This window comes from Anomaloglossus baeobatrachus, chromosome 3, assembly GCF_048569485.1.
Source record: "Anomaloglossus baeobatrachus isolate aAnoBae1 chromosome 3, aAnoBae1.hap1, whole genome shotgun sequence".
Taxonomy (NCBI): domain Eukaryota; kingdom Metazoa; phylum Chordata; class Amphibia; order Anura; family Aromobatidae; genus Anomaloglossus; species Anomaloglossus baeobatrachus.
In genome coordinates this window covers 662,744,769-662,762,127 of record NC_134355.1, presented here as the reverse complement: position 1 = coordinate 662,762,127, position 17,359 = coordinate 662,744,769, and the positions used below count along the sequence as shown (strand labels likewise).

At 45.7% G+C, this 17,359-nt stretch overlaps 1 protein-coding gene across 1 annotated transcript in view; it reads right to left on the bottom strand.

Annotated features, from left to right (window-relative positions):
- Window positions 1–13,762, bottom strand: part of LOC142297014 (cytochrome P450 2K4-like) — a 43,763-nt gene extending 30,001 nt beyond the window's left edge. The window contains exon 1 of the mRNA XM_075341222.1: window positions 13,712–13,762. The gene's annotated coding sequence lies outside the window, so the exon portion shown is untranslated. The remainder of the gene's footprint in view (window positions 1–13,711) is intronic.
- Window positions 13,763–17,359: the final 3,597 nt, after the last annotated feature.

The following is a 17,359-nucleotide window of genomic DNA, read 5'->3' as shown; positions in this document are numbered from 1 at the left end:
AATGCAAAATTTACTTTCATCTGAAAACAACACCTTGGACACTGAGAGCAGTCCAGTTCTTTTCCTCCTTGGCTCAGGTAAGACGCTTCTGGCGTTGTCTATTGGTCATGAGTGGTGACACAAGGAATGCAACACTTGTAGCCCATGTCCTGGATAAGTCTGTGTGTGGTGACTATTGAAGCAGTGACTCCAGCAGCGTCCACTCCTTGTGAATCTCCCTCAAATTTTTGAATGGCCTTCTCTTAACAATTCTATCAAGGTTGCGGTTATCCCGGTTGCTTGTGCACCTTTTTCTACCACACTTTTTCCTTCCACTCAATTTTCCAGTAATATGCTTGGATGCAGCACTCTGTGAACGTCCAGCTTCTTTATCAATGACCTTTTGTTGCTTACCCTCCTTGTGGAGTGTGTCAATGACTGCCTTCTGGACATCTGTCAAGTCAGAAGTCTTCCCCACGATTGTGTTGCCTATGGAACCAAACTAAAGGGCCATTGTAAACACTTAGGAAGCCTTTGCAGGTGTTTTGGGGTAATTATTCTAATTTTCTGAGATAATGACTTTTGGGTTTTCATTGGCTGTAAGCCATAATCATCAACATTAACAGAAAAAAATATTTTTATTTTCAATACTCTGTGTGTAATGACTATATATTATATAATAAACATGTGAAATAGATCCTTCTTTTTATAATGATTCTATATAATATATAGGAATAGATCCCTCTGTGTGTAATGACTATATAATATATAGGAATAGATCCTTCTGTGTATAATGACTCTATATAATATATAGGAATAGATCCCTCTGTGTGTAAAGACTATATAATATATAGGAATAGATTCTTCTGTGTGCAATGACTCTATATAATATATAGGAATAGATCCCTCTGTGTGTAAAGACTATATAATATATAGGAATAGATTCTTCTGTGTGCAATGACTCTATATAATATATGTGTTTTCCTTTTTGTATTGAATTACTGAAATAAATTTACTTTTTGATGATATTCTAATTTATTGAGATGCACTTGTAGATAGATAGATATGAAATGAATTGTAAACTGTATTACTGTCATATAGACTATATGTATATAATTTGAGTTACTTAGAGTATTAATTTGATACTTTGTGTGTATCCTCAGCCCACCACCAAGACTAGGCATACATTTCTTTCATACCGTGTTTCCCCGAAAGTAAGACAGTGTCTTACATTCTTTTTACCCCCAAAAGTCCCACTCTGTCTTACTTTCGGGGTATGTCTTATATTGGAAAAAAATCCCACAGCAATCGCAGCAAGTCTTCATGCAATGTACCGTATGGGGACTTGCCGCGATTGCGCCGTAAGTGTACCGCAAGTTAAGGAAACATGTACTTCACTTTCCATGTTTGTTGGAGGGAGGCGCAGTTGGCTCTAGGACTCAGCGCGGCTCGCACATTCCTCTCATTCCAGTAAATGTGGCTGATTGTTGGTGCAGAGCGCTGAGTGCAGCACACACTGTCCGCTGTGCCGGGACCATGCTGAGCTCCCGGCCACGCTCCAGCCCCTGCACCCAAACTTTCTGCACGGGACTCGTGTGTCAGGTAAAGGGGGAGGGAGGCCGCTTTGTCTCCAGAGAAGGGGAAAGTAGTGCAGCGTGCGGGCACAACCGCACTCTAACCCAAATTAGCGATGTAACACGCGAGATCGCACTTGCGATCTGCCGAGATTGCACATAAGTCATGCTTTAAAATCAAGATCGCACTTGCTATCTCAGTAGATCGCAAGTGCGATCTCGCGTGTTACATCGCTAATCTTTCCAACATACAGTTTACTACGTCTTACTTTCGGGGTACGTCTTACATTATCTGACCCCCCCAAAACCCCCACTACGTCTTACTATCGGGTGTGTCTTACTATCGGGGAAACACGGTAGAACCCTATCTTCATCAAGCTTACCTCATTTAGACTGAAACAATGAAGCAGAGGCATAATGATTTCAATTGCAGACAGTGTGACTGCGGCCGGACCAGTGTGGGAGAGGGGCCCGCTGACACCAATACTGATCTCATTTCCATCCAGGTATGCACATTCAACTGAAATGTATTGTAAGCAGATACCTGCTGGGTGCCTGCAACTCAATATGCCATTAGCCAATCAATGGCCAGCAGCTGACATCAGTGTGCCAGTCACATGAGGTACATACAGTAGAAGTGACGTCATATGTCGCCAATAGCAGTCATGTCGATGTCAGCTGCTGGCCTCTGCACCAGCTGTAGAAGATGACAATGCACATTAGGGGAGTGATGGAAGGTAAGAAGAATCATTTGTTGATTCGGAAGATTTTTAGGTGGATTGCTTGTTGAGGGAGTTTAGTCACTGACGTCAGATAATAGGGACTTCTGACAATCCAGTGACCCTCGTAGAAGTGGGTATTGTCATTGCTCAGTTTGGGGAATCGATCCAGTGACATGTTGTTGCAGGTAGAGTCCTCTCTCTGCTGGGCTATTGCCTTTTCTTGCCTATCCAACTGCTTATGATCTCAAATGTCTATGTTCTCCCTTTTTGGTTCACTCCTCTCTAGGTGTTTCTCTTTTTCCTGTTTAAGTCTGCCCTATCACATTCTGGGTTGGGTTTTATATGTTCACCTTTCACTGCACTTCCTCTAGATGGACTTGGGTTTAGGAGATTAGTCTTTCAGTTTAGGGTTTACCTTATTGGGTAAATACCAGTATATTGTCTGCAGTGAGTTCACCTTTTGTAGGTTTCTGGAAGGTTCTACTTGATCCTCTTTTTTGTATCTCTCCTTAGTTTTCCCTCTCTACCTTATATCAATGTGTTTTAATTTTCTCACTCAGGGTTTTTGTATTTTCCTATCCACCTTCCTCTCCGCTTGTTGGCAATTTGCTGCTTTCTCCCCTTTGGTCCTTCAGTAAGTCCAAGAGACCTCTGAACAGCCTTTTAGGGAGTCAGGTCTTTCTAGTCTGTACAGTGACCAGTTGGGTGCAGGTGCAACCTTTCCCTTTAGTAGGTCTTCCCTTTTTCTGTTACCCATTTGAGAGTGATTACAATCATACAAAAAAGGAAGGGGCCTAGGATGTTGAACATTATTACTAGAAGGGGCACCGGATGGGGTACATTATTACCTAAAGGCCGCTTTACACGCTACGACATCGCTAATGCGATGTCGTTGGGGTCACGGATTTTGTGACGCACAACCGGCCGCATTAGCGATGTCGTTGCTTGTGACACCTATGAACGATTTTGAATCATTGCAAAAACGTTCAAAATCGCTCATCGGTGACATGCCCAGCTAATCTCAATTATCATTGCTGCTGCAGTTACGATGTTGTCCGTCGTTCCTGCGGCAGCACACATCGCTACGTGTGACACCGCAGGAGCGAGGAACCTCACCTTACCTGCGTCCCGCTAGCAATGAGGAAGGAAGGAGGTGGGCGGGATGTTACGTCCCACTCATCTCCGCCCCTCCGCTTTGATTGGGTGGCTGCTTAGTGACGTCGCTGTGATGCCGAACGAACCACCCCCTTAGAAAGGAGGCGGATCGCCAGTCACAGCAACGATGCTATGCAGGTAAGTATGTGTGACGGGGTGCGCGATTTTGTGTGCGACGGGCAGCGATATGCCCGTGTCGCACAAACGATGGGGGCGGGTACACACGCTAGCGATATCGGTACCGATATCGCATTGTGTAAAGTGGCCTTTAAGGGTCCCAGGATGGAAGATATTATTACTGGAATGGGCGCAGGATGGGGGATATTATTTCCTTAATGGGCCGAGGATGGGGGACATTATACCAGGAAAGGGATCCAGAAGTGGTGTCATTAGAAAAGGTTGGTGGACATTATTACATTATGGGGTGGGGCAGCACATATGTCTTTATATGATTTAGAATGCTACAAGGTCTCATACATCTGACCAATACATAAGTGGGCACAACTTCCAAGTTTTGCCCTGGGACTAGAGATGGGCGAACCCACAGATTTGAGTTCAGCGGGTCCAGACAGATTTTTAAAAAGATCCTGTCCAGGACCGGACTTGACCTCAAACATCTAACCAGATACTGAACCCCATATAAGTCTATGGGGATCCAAACATTGTGCTGTAAAATGATGGTAGAAAGGGCTAGGGGAATTATATCAGGACCGTTACACTTACCAAGTTTCCTGCATGGCTGAAATACTACTTCCAGGGCAGCTCATCAACCCTCATACATATTCACTGCTTCCCCTACCCATCATCAGTCCCGGTGTCTGTGATTACTTTCTAGTCAGACTACGCCCCCACCCTGTGTGAATATGTCTGTGATTGGTTGGAATCACACACACTGTGTGTATAGTGATGTAAAAGTAAATAAATAAATTGGCATAGGGTCCCTCCATATTGTCATAACCAGTGCAGAAAAAGCATACGGCTAAAGGATGTAGCCCCCAGCTGTGCACAATATCTTGGTTTTGCATCAAAATACGAGCTTTTTAAAAATAAATTAAAATAAATCATTTTAAAAAATGTCCCCGCCCTATTTTGTTACCCAGCCATGATAATGTACTCATGCGCTGCAACGTCAGTATGTAGTAAAGCAGGGATCATTGTGGAACCTCCTGTGGATTACATCTAATCTGGGTGTTTGAAGTTACAAAAAAACACCCTCTTTCTCCAATTTTTTATTATATTTCAATAAAAGATTTTTTTGGTGTTTGCGCTTATTTCTTTTCACTTACAGTATTAGTAATAGGGGGTCTCATAAAAGTCTTCTATTGCTAATCTAGGGCATAGTGGGTGGCAGCTGTCATTAGCCCCTTATATTACCCCGATTACCACTATACCAGTGCAATCAGGATGAGCCTCGTAAAGTGCCAGGATTGTCGCATTAATGGATGTGACAATTCTGGTGGCTGCAGGCTGCTATTTCTATTCAAGGGGGCCCAATAACCATGGCCCTCCCCAGCCTGAGAATACCAGATCCCATCCGTTGGCTTTATCTTAATTAGAGTTAAGCGCGGTTCGCGGTTCGAGGTTCTCCAGTTCGCGGCTCGAGTGATTTTGGGGGCTGTTCTAGATCGAACTAGAACTCGAGCTTTTTGCTAAAGCTCGATAGTTCTAGATACGTTCGAGAACGGTTCTAGCACCAAAAAGACAAGCTAATTACTAGCTGGCTTTCCGCTGTAATAATGTAAGTCACTCTGTGACTCACACTATTATGAAATTTCAGTGTATAGTGTGCGGGAACAGCGAATTCAAATCACTGCTGTTTGGATAATGGCGATCGCCATTTTTTTTTTTTTTCCTTGTCTTCCTTCCCGAAGCGCGCGTGTGTAGTGGGGCGGGACAGCATGTCAGCCAATCCCAGACACACAGACAGCTAAGTGGACTTTTAGCCAGAGAAGCAACGGCATGTGTGATAGGATGTCCATGTCACATGTCCCTGCATTATAAAAACGGACTTTTTCCTCCAGCACGCCATTATCTGCCTTCTGCGTCTTGGTGTCAGTCACCGCTGGCGTAGCTCCTGTCTCCTATACTGCTGTATACGCTCCATACACAGCGCTATACAGAATAGGGATAGCACTTTCTATTAGTCCTTTTAATGGCTCATACCGGCAGGGTCAAAGCCATAGGTGACAGGTCCGTGAAAACAGAGTTTAACAGCTACACAAGATGACAGCGTCGGTGTAGCTAAGGTCAGGGATTTCCTCGCTGCATTTCCCCATTAGGAGGGATAGAAAGGGAGGCTTCCTTTCCTCTACCCAGACCCACAACCCTGCCACTGTACCCTCCTGCCCTTTGCACACTCAAGCTCATTGTTAATAAGCCATTATACTAGCAAACACTGAGTAAACTTAGTGGCATCCTAAAAGTGGCTGTTGGACTTCCATTAGTGTCCCACTGGTGCAAATCTATGTGCATCACCTCTGCATTGCACACTCAAACTCATTGTTACTAAGCCATTATACTAGCAAACACTGAGTAAACTTAGTGGCATCCTAAAAGTGGCTGTTGGACTTCCATTAGTGTCCCACTGGTGCAAATCTATGTGCATCACCTCTGCATTGCACACTCAAACTCATTGTTACTAAGCCATTATACTAGCAAACACTGAGGAAACTTAGTGGCATCCTAAAAGTGGCTGTTGGACTTCCATTAGTGTCCCACTGGTGCAAACCTATGTGCAGCACCTCTGCATTGCACACTCAAATTCATTGTTACTAAGCCATTATACTAGCAAACACTGAGTAAACTTAGTGGCATCCTAAAAGTGCCTGTTGGACTTCCATTAGTGTCCCACTGGTGCAAATCTATGTGCATCACCTCTGCATTGCACACTCAAACTCATTGTTACTAAGCCATTATACTAGCAAACACTGAGTAAACTTAGTGGCATCCTAAAAGTGGCTGTTGGACTTCCATTAGTGTCCCACTGGTGCAAATCTATGTGCATCACCTCTGCATTGCACACTCAAACTCATTGTTACTAAGCCATTATACTAGCAAACACTGAGGAAACTTAGTGGCCTCCTAAAAGTGCCTGTTGGACTTCCATTAGTGTCCCACTGGTGCAAATCTATGTGCATCACCTCTGCATTGCACACTCAAACTCATTGTTACTAAGCCATTATACTAGCAAACACTGAGGAAACTTAGTGGCATCCTAAAAGTGGCTGTTGGACTTCCATTAGTGTCCCACTGGTGCAAACCTATGTGCAGCACCTCTGCATTGCACACTCAAACTCATTGTTACTAAGCCATTATACTAGCAAACACTGAGTAAACTTAGTGGCATCCTAAAAGTGGCTGTTGGACTTCCATTAGTGTCCCACTGGTGCAAACCTATGTGCAGCACCTTTGCATTGCACACTCAAATTCATTGTTACTAAGCCATTATACTAGCAAACACTGAGTAAACTTAGTGGCATCCTAAAAGTGGCTGTTGGACTTCCATTAGTGTCCCACTGGTGCAAATCTATGTGCATCACCTCTGCATTGCACACTCAAACTCATTGTTACTAAGCCATTATACTAGCAAACACTGAGGAAACTTAGTGGCCTCCTAAAAGTGCCTGTTGGACTTCCATTAGTGTCCCACTGGTGCAAATCTATGTGCATCACCTCTGCATTGCACACTCAAACTCATTGTTACTAAGCCATTATACTAGCAAACACTGAGTAAACTTAGTGGCATCCTAAAAGTGCCTGTTGGACTTCCATTAGTGTCCCACTGGTGCAAATCTATGTGCATCACCTCTGCATTGCACACTCAAACTCATTGTTACTAAGCCATTATACTAGCAAACACTGAGTAAACGTAGTGGCATCCTAAAAGTGGCTGTTGGACTTCCATTAGTGTCCCACTGGTGCAAATCTATGTGCAGCACCTCTGCATTGCACACTCAAACTCATTGTTACTAAGCCATTATACTAGCAAACACTGAGTAAACTTAGTGGCATCCTAAAAGTGGCTGTTGGACTTCCATTAGTGTCCCACTGGTGCAAACCTATGTGCAGCACCTCTGCATTGCACACTCAAATTCATTGTTACTAAGCCATTATACTAGCAAACACTGAGTAAACTTAGTGGCATCCTAAAAGTGCCTGTTGGACTTCCATTAGTGTCCCACTGGTGCAAATCTATGTGCATCACCTCTGCATTGCACACTCAAACTCATTGTTACTAAGCCATTATACTAGCAAACACTGAGTAAACTTAGTGGCATCCTAAAAGTGCCTGTTGGACTTCCATTAGTGTCCCACTGGTGCAAATCTATGTGCATCACCTCTGCATTGCACACTCAAACTCATTGTTACTAAGCCATTATACTAGCAAACACTGAGGAAACTTAGTGGCATCCTAAAAGTGGCTGTTGGACTTCCATTAGTGTCCCACTGGTGCAAACCTATGTGCAGCACCTCTGCATTGCACACTCAAACTCATTGTTACTAAGCCATTATACTAGCAAACACTGAGTAAACTTAGTGGCATCCTAAAAGTGGCTGTTGGACTTCCATTAGTGTCCCACTGGTGCAAACCTATGTGCAGCACCTTTGCATTGCACACTCAAATTCATTGTTACTAAGCCATTATACTAGCAAACACTGAGTAAACTTAGTGGCATCCTAAAAGTGGCTGTTGGACTTCCATTAGTGTCCCACTGGTGCAAATTTATGTGCATCACCTCTGCATTGCACACTCAAACTCATTGTTACTAAGCCATTATACTAGCAAACTATCCTGCCAGTTTAAGGGCCGTAGTTGCATTGTCAGGGATAGTTATTGCTGTTTATTCTGCTGTTAATAAAGATAGACCACCGCTGCAATCTACACCACCTCTCAATTTTTACTACCACATTTTAAGTGCACAATCTTGTCGCAATCAAAAGGAGTGGAAAAATGACAGATGCTGGTGGAAAGGGGAAGAGGCGTGTTGGAAAAGGAAAAAAAGGGTTTGTCCGTGGGGAAGGTGGCAAAGCTCCATTAACATCTGCTGAAGATAGACCATCTTCCAGCAAAAGTAAGATGTCTACTACTTACCGTGGACAATCCGATGTGCTCCCTTTTTTACGGACACGAACAACTGGAACAAAGGTAAATGATGGCCAAAAAAGAAAAATGCTTGAATGGATCTCAAGTGGTCCAACAAGTGCCCTCTCCGCCACCTCAACTACCGCATCCAAAAAACACCAGTCCTCTGAGTTGTCATCCCAATCAAACTTGCTTTCTCCCAGCTCTGAAGTCTCCATCTGCCCTGCACAGTATGGTGGAACTGAGATGGCTGAGTCTGCAGAGCTGTTCAGTCACACTATAGCCTGGGAATCAGAGGTCTGCTCCCAAGCTACAGTGAGTACAGACCAGGAAATGGTCTGCAGGGATGCCCAGAACCTTTGTGACTCTGAATCAGGCCGTGAGGACCAAGTTTCTTAGCATAATGTTGACCCTTTTTCACAAACTGTAACACCTGTTGTTATAGACAATGAGGAACATACTGATGACGATGAGACGCAGATACCAGATTGGGATGACAACTTAAATATTCGTTCAGGGCAAGAAGAGGCTTGGTCTGGGGGTGAGGGGAGTGCAAACACAACAATTGATGAGGAAGTTCTAGATCCCACCTACTGGCAACCCACAGTCAGGCCCTCGAGGAGGTCAACAGAGACGGTGGAGGAGGATGCAACTGACGACGAAGTTACCTTGCGCCTTCCTGGACAGAGTCGGAGTACTGGTAGCACGTCTACAACTGCATCCTCAGCCACCACTGTGCCTCTGAGCAGTACCAGATGCCCAGTCGCCACTACTTCTCTAAGAAAGGTGTGCCCGCGGTACACCAGCATGTCGCACACAACATCACCGCTTCCTTGAGAAACTCTGTGTGTGAACGGGTGCATTTCACCACCGATACTTGGACCAGTAAGCATGGACAGGGACGTTACATGTCGCTGACTGGGCACTGGGTAACTATGGTGATAGATGGTGAAGGGTCTGCTGCACAAGTCTTGCCGTCCCCACGACTTGTGTGTCAATCCTCTGTCTGTCCAAGTTCCGCCACTGCTTCTGCCACCTCCACCTCATCTGGGTCCTCCACCTCCGCCCCAAGCCTGCCTGGTGAGGCCACCAGCGTTCTCACTGCGCAGAAGGAATCACGCACCCCTCATTACTATGCTGGCAGCAGAGCGCAACGGCATCAGGCGGTCCTTAGCTTGACATGTCTTGGAAATAGGAGTCACACAGCGGCTGAGTTGTGGGCAGCTCTGGAGACTGAGTTTAATAAATGGTTGTCTCCACTCAACCTGCAGCCTGGTAAGGCCGTGTGCGACAATGCTGCAAACCTGGGTGCGGCCCTTAGCCTGGGCAAGGTGACACACGTGCCTTGTATGGCTCACGTGTTGAACCTTGTTGTCCAGCAATTTTTAACACACTATCCCGGCCTAGATGGCCTTCTGACCAGGGCACGAAAACTGTCTGCTCACTTCCGCCGTTCAACCGCCGCAGCTGAGCGACTTGCATCACTCCAGAAGTCTTTCGGCCTGCCGGTTCATCGCCTGAAATGCGATGTGGCGACATGCTGGAATTCGACTCTCCACATGTTACAGCGACTGTGGCAGCACCGCCGAGCCCTGGTGCAATACGTCATGATGTATAGCCTGGGCCAACGAGATGCAGAGGTGGGGCAGATCACCCTGATGGAGTGGTCTCAGATCAAGGACCTATGCACCCTTCTGCACAGTTTCGACATGGCGACGAATATGTTTAGCGCTGACAATGCCATTATCAGCATGACAATTCCAGTAATTTACATGCTGGAGCACACGTTAAACACTATTCGGAGTCAGGGGGTGGGACAACAGGAAGGGGAGGAACTACAGGAGGATTCATATGCGCAAGACACAACAACAACACCAAAGTCCAGACGTTCATCATCACCAACGCGGCAGGCATGGGACCATGGGGGACAGGGATCAACAAGGGCACATGGTAGCAGGCGAAATGTTGAGGAAGGTGCAGGAGAACATGAAGAAATGGAGGACTAACTGTCCATGGACACGGAAGACTCAGCGGATGAGGGAGACCTTGGTCAAATTTCAGTTGAAAGAGGTTGGGAGGAGATGTCAGAGGAAGAAAGAACGGTTAGCACCTCTATGCCACAAACACAGCGTGGAGTTGGTCCACATGGCTGCGCAAGACACATGAGTGCCTTCTTGCTGCTCTACCTCCAACACGACCCTCGTATTGTCAAAATTAGAAGTGATGATGGCTACTGGCTTGCCACACTATTAGATCCCCGGTACAAGTCCAAATTTTGTGACATAATTCCAGCCATAGAAAGGGACGCACGTATGCAGGAGTATCAGCAGAAGCTGTTACTCGATCTTAGCTCGGCTTTTCCACCAAACAACCGTGCAGGTGCAGGGAGTGAATCTCCCAGTTGTAACTTGACAAACATGGGACGGTCTCGTCATCTTCAACAGTCTACCCGTACCAGTAGCACCGTATCTGGTGCTGGTAACAGCAATTTTATGGAATCTTTTCATTATTTTTTTAGACCCTCCTTTGCAAGGCCACCAGAGACAACAAGTCTGACACATAGTCAACGACTGCAGAGGATGATACAGGAGTATCTCCAAATGAACATCGATGCCATGACTTTGCAAATGGAGCCTTGCTCCTTTTGGGCTTCAAATCTAGAAAAATGGCCAGAGCTCTCCATTTACGCCTTGGAGATTTTGTCGTGTCCAGCTGCCAGTGTTGTCTCTGAACATGTCTTCAGTGCTGCTGGGTGTGTGCTGACAGATAAGCGCACGCGTCTGTCCAGTGACAATGTGGACAGACTAACGTTTATCAAAATGAACAAGTCATGGATCCACAAGGAATTTACTACCCCTGTGTCATCCTGGGGAGAGTAAATGCTTGTGGATTTGGAATGTGCTTGATACAAATCAAAACATCCCGTTTGCAACTAGGGCACAAGTGCTGCCACTGAAGGGGTGAGTGTCTGTGTGGCCCAATTTTTGGAAAAAAGGGAGACTTCGCTTGGAGTAACCTGTTACGGGGGGCTGTCTGATAATAACTGAAAGGAGTATCAGACAGTCAGGGTCCACCGTGCAAAGACTTTGCTGCAGACTATGGCAGAGTGCAATACCTCTGTTAACTCACAGAAGGATATAATAAGTAAGTAAAGCAATTCCTCCCTTACTTGGAGGGTGTGTGGAATGATCTCTGTTAATAATCACAGAGACAAAGGCAATGTGTGCGAAATGGCACCTACCTAGGTCCGCTCTTCTAGTGGTGCAAAAGAGACGAACAGCAGCGTAAGCCGCACAAAGCTCCTACCTGCGTTCGCTCCACTAGTGTGCGAGGACACGAACCACTAGATATGGCACCTGCCTAGGTCCGCTCTTCTAGTGGTGCAAAAGAGACGAACAGCAGCGTAAGCCGCACAAAGCTCCTACCTCTGTTCGCTCCCCTAGTGTGCGAGGATACGAACAACTGCCAGACGCAGTATAAGGAACGTTACCCTAGCGGCAACGTCCACCTACGAGTAGAATCACAAGGCCCAGCCAGACCATGTGCCTCAGGCACCTGCCTATGTCCGCTCCCCTAAGAGGTAAGGATACGGACAGCAGCCGAAGCTGTAAGGTATAAGAACGCTACCCTGCCGGTAGCGCTCACCTAGCATAGACAGAGGAATGCCTAGAGGAACGCGCACAGAGCGTCTACTCATATGCATGAACCAAGAGGACTGAGCACCATGCGGCGTGTGTCAGGGTCTTATATAGACTCTGTGCCTCATCCAAGATGGAGGACACCAGAGCCAATCCGCTGCCAGAACGACAGGAGTGACGTCATGCTGGCCTATCACCGAGCAAGACGTCACAAGCACATGACCAGCGACCAATCGGCATAGAAGGTGTCAGAGACATGTGACCTCGTGTCAGCGATGATGTCACCCGCACATGTGCAATGGCTCCAAGATTGGACTTAGTCTCCAGCGCTCGCACATGTGCAGTAGCAAGAAATCTGGACTTAGTCTCCAGCGCTCGCACATGTGCAGTAGCAAGAAATCTGGACTTAGTCTCCAGCGCTCGCACATGTGCAGTAGCAAGAAATCTGGACTTAGTCTCCAGTGCTCGCAGCAACCGTAACATAACCCTTGCTTACATTGTTTTTAAAAATGATCCAAGATGAACAGAGCTGGGATCAGGAAAGACTTTGCTACCTACCCCGGTGTCATCCTGGGGACGGTTAAGTATGGCGTATTTTTTAATGTGCTTGATGCAAATCTAGCTGTGAAGTGTACAACTGGGGCACAAGTGCTGCCACTGAAGGGGTGGGTGTGTGTGGGGCACAATTTTTGGAAAAAAAGGAGATTCCGCTTGGAGTCACCTTGAGGTTTTTTACATGATTTTAGAAGGGCGTCCCATGCCTATATCTGTGTCTCCTCCTCTTTTTCCTTGTCCTGCTCTTTTGTTTTTGCATGAGTATATGTCCTTGTCACTTTCCCATGTGTTTGTGTTGTGTTGTGAGTTGTTTGTCAACTTTTGGACACCTTTGAGGGTGTTTTCTAGGTGTTTTTATGTGTTTGTGATTGCCTGCCATTGTTTCCTATGCGGTTCGAGTTCGGTTCGTCGAACGTTCGCCGAACCGAACTCGAGCGAGACGCCCGTTCGGCGAACCGAACTCGAACCGAACCGCGACCGGTTCGCTCATCTCTAATCTTAATTAGGGGGACAGCACGCCATTTTTTTAAAAGTATTTATTTAAATAATTAAAAAAAAGCCACATAGGGTCCGTCATATTTTCATACAAAGCCAAGATAAGCAGTCAGCTGAGGGCTGCAGCCTATAGCTGTTTGCTTTATCTGTGCTGAGTGTCACAATATGGGGGAACCCTACACAGGTCATTCATTTATTCATTCATTAATTTATTATTTATGTATTTATTTATTTTTCCACTATAAGTTCGCGGACAGCGTATGTCCACAAGGAAAACTTATTTAAAAAAAAGCCTTTCATGATAAATTCCTAATAAAATAGTTTTATTTTATTTTATTTTTTTAAATAGTCATTTACCTAGAATTTATTACAAAACAAGTAAGAAGCTGCACACACAGATTGCTTATATACATTGTCAGGATTCTATGGTATTAAATATAATAGTGAATATATTTCAGTGTTAAGAAATCAAGAAAAATATAAGACAATATTGAAAATGCGACATCTTACCTTGAGTCCTGAAGTGAAGATAGCACAGAGGACACAACCTACTGATCCAGTCTTCTGTTTTCTCTCTTCTGTATTTTGAAAACTTTTATAGTAGTGTACTGTTGAACCTTATAACATCAGTAGCTCCACCCCGTCCCCGTACTTAACCCATCAGAAGCTGTGATAACATGAGTCAGCAGTTTTTATCAAACTATCTACTTTTCAAATACAATGGAGTTCCCTGCATAACATATTAAAGGAAACCTGACCGTACGTTTTTACAAAAGGAAGCAATAGTATACCTATGTAAGTAGGTGAACTGGTTGTTGTCGCATTCCTTTCCCTGAAGACACATAGCGTGCTATTGTCATGTTATGAGAATTGTGTCCTGCGTTTTTGTGATACGTGATATGAGAATTACGATATAATATCACCAAGTTTATATGGGATTGACTGACTGTAGGCCAAGGAGAAGTTAAGTGTTGGGACTAGCCCACAATGGGAGGAGTTAGTTGATAAGGAGAGAGATGGTTTTCCTATGGAAGATCAGTTAAGTTTAGACCCAGTGTGTGACCAGTGAACCAATGGTCTGAAGGTCATCAAGTCAGCATGCAGTGGGTGATCATGGCAAAAGAAGGAGAGAAGAGACCAGATTTTAGATAGCGTGATCTTGAGGTTTTCATCAAGACACAGAGCAGAGGACAACATTGAGTTTACAGACTGACCTTCTAACAGAGTGGGCCCCAGACAGAAGGGTCTGGAGGATGGGACTTTAGCTGCAAGACCCCAAGTAGCCTAAAGCTTAAATGTAACAGGCAGAAACAAACTGGTGCATGAACTTAGTGGCCTTTCAAGGGTGTAATATCTGAGAGTGCAAGGCCCTACAGGGAAACTATTTCGCCCCTCTTCCACAAGGATATTAAATCTAGATTCCTAAGCATCTGGGAGCACAAGGCTCTAATCTGGCCATTGTGACAAACTCCTTACCGCCTCCTTTACGAGGAGCATAGGCGTTGAGCCACGGAAAGGGAAAGTGAATCACGAATTGGACTGTAGCACTAGGCTGGGCTGTGATGGATCTCATAGGATTAGTAAGAACAGAAACATCCCAGATGAAATTGACAGTGTGTCTGCATGTGCTCTGTACATCTGAAATGTGCTGTAAGTTATGTGCCAGCTATCTTGTGGAGAAAGTTGTTGATGAGAATCTATTGAGTATAGTGATATCGTTTGACGTACACTGGTGGTCACCTTGTTAGTATGAGTTGTCCTCCAGTCCTGGCCAGCTGTAGCAAACGGCAAATGCAGCCTACATGAACATACTTCTCATACTTTAAAAGTCCACACACCTAGCCTGGACCTTGTGTTTCATGTAGCATGCCAGGGCATCAGGAATAAGCATCTCACCTTTTACTACCGTCACGCACCATGCTACAGCTTTATACTGTAGGTTGTTGCCCCCAATAATAATGATTTTTTTTGTGGTGCTTTTGTGACGCCCTGGCAAAACCAGGTAGTCACAAAAGAGTTAATCCTCCTTGGCACCAACCCAGTCCTTACACAGATATACACAAGCCAATTATTCCCTACTCACCCCCTCCCCAGGAAAATGGGAGGGATGGAGAAGAGCTTAGGAAGTGCAGAGAGGAGTTAAGTTCAGTTTTGTGCTGTAGTTAGTGAAGAGCTGACAGGAGGGAGTTGGAGCTCCCTGGAGAGGTTGGTAGTCGGGGTTGGAGCACTGGACTACCGGACTAGGTGGCAGTGAGGGCCACAGGCACGGAGATCCGGTCGTGGGGAACCTGAGGTTGACCAGTACAGGGTTGGAGCCCGCCGGTGCCGAGAGAGGGGATCCAGTCCGGAAGCCGTTCAAGCGGACTAGTTCAGACAGGAAAGAGATAGACAGAAAGTGTGGATGAAAGGGCCCCTGGCTGTATATCTGGGTGTGGACCCGAAGACACCCGCCAAAGGTGACCGGCCATTGGCAATTTGGTTTACAATATAGACTGTGTGTGGTTACTGACCATCCACATCATCAGCAGCTCATCCAGCACCACGACAACTGAACTGTGAGTTTCCTGCTTGCTGCAATCCCTCACCATCAACTGGGCCCTGGGACTACACCTCCCCTACCCGTGGAGGGGATCCCATCTTGCTGCCCCGCTCCATCAGCCCCGGGTGCCCCATCACCAGGCAGCGGCGGTGCCACCATCATCCCTCACCGCAAACCATGGGTGGCGTCACAGACAACTCCCCTGTAAATAACACCTTTTCAATCGTGGGCGACGGATGGCTGCACGAGCCCCGGATAAGGCTGCCACTTGTGTCACAGCCACACAGCCACCGCCCGGATCCGAGTGCCTTGAGCGGCCCCCCAGTTGTGATCTGTCCCCCGCTCGTGACACGTTGATGTACCAGTCATGGACAATCTAATTTAGAAGACAAATGCAAATCAAGAAAGAAGTGCACTGGGGTGTGTTACAACATTTTGATGACTTTTTTTCAAGTGCGCCCAGATCACTTCTTGTCTGATTGGCATAAGGCTTCTACACAATATTTCTCATAACTGGTGCATCGGATCTCTACATAAAAGGTATCATTATTATTTGGGGGACAAGCACCTATCCAGCAATATCACTAATTTCAGGTGTAAAAGTGACTGACAAGTTCCTTTTGAACAGAAAATATAACATAAGTGTCTCCAAGCAAATTAACATATCAAAGGTTGCTGGAGCAATTGGAGTAGGAGATCCTCAGAATTATCACCGATGTTGTATTTATTCCACCATTCTGAAATTTTATTGAGGTACTCTGAAAATTGTCTTAGTTTTTACAGAACTTTTATCTTTCCATGACATCGCCATACTTATTGATCATGTTCTTTCCGATATCTTTTTTCTAGAGCAAGAACTTGCTTCACCCCTTGACTTGTTGCTTGTAAAGTCATGCAGTCGGTGTGGCAGATAGTCAGGATTCCTGCTAATCTCTGACTTTTACACCCTTTAGAGAGAAGTGCAAAATGCAGCACAAACATCAAGTGACACAATAAAAGAAAGTGTAAAATATTCTGTAGTGACATGGAAAATGCTTTGAAAGCATGCTCATTGTATCATTTAGATGACTATCAATGTTCCTTGATTATCGCCTTTGATTTTTTTCTGGTAGTTTTTTAAAATTCCAGATTCCTTGAGACATAATGTTTTATTCTTCCATCAACTTAAGGCTGCTTTACACACAGTGACATCGCTAGCGATGTCGCTCATGAAAGCACCCGCCCCCGTTGCTTGTGCGTCATGGGCAAATCGCTGCCCGTGGCGGACAAAATTGCTAGTACCCGTCACACATACTTACCTTCCTGAGTGACGTCGCTGTGGTCAGCGAACTACCTCTTTGTTAAGGGGGAGATTCGTGCACCGTCACAGCGACGTCACAAAGCGTCCCACCAATCGAAGCGTAGAGGCGGAGAGCAGCCGCATTAACGACGCGCCCACCTCGTTGCCGGCAGGACGCAGGTACGTTGTTGTGCGTCGTTCATGGGGTGTCACACGTAGCGATGTGTGCTGCTTTAGGAACGATGAACAACCTGCGTCCTGCAACAGCAACGATATTTGGGATATGAACGACGTGTCTACGATCAACGATTAGGTGGGTATTTTTGATCGTTAACAGACG